The sequence below is a fragment of the Oryzias latipes genome, chromosome 23, assembly GCF_002234675.1.
Source record: "Oryzias latipes chromosome 23, ASM223467v1".
Lineage (NCBI taxonomy): Eukaryota > Metazoa > Chordata > Actinopteri > Beloniformes > Adrianichthyidae > Oryzias > Oryzias latipes.
In genome coordinates this window covers 4,070,164-4,073,807 of record NC_019881.2, presented here as the reverse complement: position 1 = coordinate 4,073,807, position 3,644 = coordinate 4,070,164, and positions in this window count along the sequence as shown.

The following is a 3,644-nucleotide window of genomic DNA, read 5'->3' as shown; positions in this document are numbered from 1 at the left end:
ACCTTTGTTGCTCCTGATCCAGGTTTGTTATCTGAGCCAAAAGTCATGAGCAACTCAGTTTTCTATGGTTTGTTTAAAGTCGTTCATGTTCAGTGTTGAAAAACTTTCAGAGGGAGTTTTATGTCTGTGCAGAGCGGAGGGCTGACAGTTACCGATTTGAGTGACAGGAGGATGAAGCAGGTTTTCCAGCCTTTGTCAAGGCCGTGTCACACAGCAACTACGAACATTTTGTGCAATATTGCACCGATGAAAATAGTGAAATAGTGAGAAAAGTTGTTGATCTGTCGTAAAATTTTGACAGGTGTATCATGCACGATCCATGTTAAAACACCAGTAAAAATCCACGTAGAACAGATACCGTTCGTGATTATTGCGCTCTTCATAGGCAATTCATTAGTAATTTGTGCGTCAATTACATAAATTGAACGCTTTCTGTGTGCCGTACACGTGATATAAAAGTTATACATCGGTGGCACATGTGTGAAAAGTTCATTAGACATACGTGGAAGGGTCGTGGAAAGTCACAAATTTGCGCATGCATCTTGCAAAAGTCATACAGAACTGTGTAAGATTTTCATAATAGTTGCGTATTAACTACGTAAAACACGCATAATCGACTAAAAATTTGAAAAGTTTAAAACCAAATGAATTCAAAGACCTGTCAGCCGAAACCCTCAAAGGACATCGATGAATGACAAACGCGAGAATTAATAACGTATATCATGTGTATATCACAACAAATTGGAATGTGATATGTGCAAATGAACAAAATGCGTGACACGGCCTTTAGCTTCTATATTCTGCTTTGGTTCACTTTTGGCTCTCTGAATAATCTATTCATATTTACAGAGAAAGAAAACTGCACCAGGGTTTACTTTCAACTCAGTTACATTTGTTGTTAAGTCTTAAAGAGGTTACCTGAGAAAGTCAGCTGTAACACTTTATGCAAATCTGAACGTCAGATCTGAACGTCAGCCAGGGGCTGAGCTATAGGGGGGGCAGCTGCCCCCCCGGCAAAAAGACTTGCCCCCCTCCTCCCTGAATTCAGCAATAAAGCTACATTTTAAACAGCAATGCAAATTTAACAATTCCCCAACCACTGTCTACTGAATGAACGTGCTTTGGTATCTACAGAGGACATCTGGAGCTTTTCGGTGATACCCATTGTCAATGGGTGGGACTCTGGGAATTGTAGTTTTTGGTGGGCTCAAACACTGGAAAAAGTTTTTTGCACTTTTCTCTGGTAGTCAAGTGGATAATTCCTTTACCTGATAATATTACAATGTTCTTAACAAAACGGGTCAGAACGTTACAGGCGGTTATAGGTTGGGCCCGTGTTTGTCATCAGTGTATGGATGTGTGGGTGGCTGGAAAGCCCTTTGGGCTTTAACGGAAGGTAGTAAAATCAAATCTTCTCAGCTTCATGGTCGTTCAAGTTAAGCCTCTGTTTAACTCTGACCCGTTTATCTGTCTGCCTGTTTGACCCCTGACCTTTTTCTGGTGTTTGACCTTAGAGTTTTGGATTCCTGCTGCTTGGACAGCGCTCAGTTTGTCGGGCCAGGATTCTGACTCACTCTTCCACTCGGACCAGGAGTTCCCTTCCAGGCTGTCTCTAGTCTGAGTATTCCTGAACTCTGCCTGTTTACATGAGTGAGGACTCACACCAGCACCTCTATATGTTCACCATTAACCTGGTGTTTTATTTTGATTAGACTGCTGTGCCCCAGTGAAGCACAGAACCCTGCTGCCTGCTGTGCGGTGAGAAATTCACTAACACACCTGTTACCATTCCAACCCAGCTTAACTTTTCTTGGGTCTGACGGAACCATCTGAGCAGAACCAGGTAAAACTCTGGTGAAAGGAGAGGAGCATCTACCCTTTCACCACCCATTCAGCCATGACACATGTCAACAATGAGAAAAATCAGACATTTTCTGCATCATCCTCCACACAAACGTCTCAAGGTTCTCATTTCCTGCACTGTTGTCCTCAATAATAACAATTCATTTCATTAAAAGGAGCCTTTCTGGCACTACGAACTCAGAACACATCTAAAAGTCTAAAAGAACAAAAAAAAACATAAAACCAGACACAGTACGGAAAAAAAAGGCGGTTTAACATTCTGAAATGAGAGGGAAGTGAGTTCCAGAGTTGAGTCACTCTGCTCTCTAAACTGCCAATCACAGGGACAGAACAAAGGAAGATGATTCCAGAACAGAGGAAGTGTTGGAGATGTGGGAGATGTGAGAGAGATTGTGAAGGGCTTCAAAGATGAGAAGAGTTTAAAATTCAATTTGGAAACTATGGTACAGCTGCTGGAGAACTGCAGTGACATCATCATAACGACTAAGGAATTCTGGACCGATTGCTGTTTCTGGCGACATGTGAGTGAAACCAAACAAAAGAAAAGACAGTTGAAATGATCTAGATGAAAGTGTCAAAGCCGTGGACAAGAATTGCAGTGGTACGGGATGGTCAGGGACGGGCGATTGATGTTGGCTAAGTAGATGTAGGCAGGCTGAGAGAAAAAAAATCGTCAGGCTGAGAACAGCACAGTAAGAGTTGATTGGTTTTGGATAAAAGAGGGTTTGACCCCTGAGTAGTACCTCAGTTTTGGTTGGGTTTAAAAATATTTCAGGGAAAGAATAAAATGGATTAGTTAAATAAAGTGGGATGAAGGCTGAAGGGGGTTTGATGGTAAGGTAGAGCTGGGTGTCATCAGCATAGCAGAGATGACTGTTATGTTTATGGAAGATGTGCCTGAAAGGAAAGATACGAAGGGTCAGGGGCCCAGAACTAAGCCCTGAGGAACACCTGAGCATCTTTATTGAGTTAAATGATCCGGATATCATCTGACAACATTTTAAAGAAAAACTTGGTAGCTGTTGTGAACAAACTATTAAAATCACTGACTGTATACACCCAGGCACTACCCCTAGCTTTAATTTACTTTTGTGAAAGAAGAGGGACAACAAAGATTAAAGGTTTCACACTCCTCACAAACACAATAGTCCAGCATGGATAATTAAACAAAAAACACTTGTGAACTAAACTGGCACATGTTCTAATGCCACTACGTACATTTGTGCTTTTTCCAAATTTCAGTCTGTTGTGACACGATGTACGTAATTCATCAGTGTGTTTCTTGGTTTCGTCATTGGGTTGAGGATTACACAGTTTATGCGTCTTTTATGTAGTTTATATACAATTATTACGTAATTCTTATGTAATTGTACGTGATTTTTGCGAGATGCACACACAAACCATTCCACGTATGTCCAATGAACTTTTTACACATGAACCACAGATTTATAACTTTTATATCACATATCACGTTAAAGTTATGTAATTGATGCACAAACCTCTAATGAATTTTAACATTCATACTTCTTCCATGGTTTTAATATGGTTCATTAGTGACACATGGAAAATTTCACCTAAAGAACCACAAATTCTCTCACTTTTTCCACGTATATTTATGTGTGACCAATTTTTATCTGTGCTATATGTGCATTGTGGATGTGTGACACTGCCTTTATTAACACTTGGAAAAGTTAACAGCAACAGTAGTTTTAAAGATATCCTATCCTTGCTTATGCAAGCCCAGATACAGCTTCCATTTTTAGCAGTGTTTGTGTGACTTT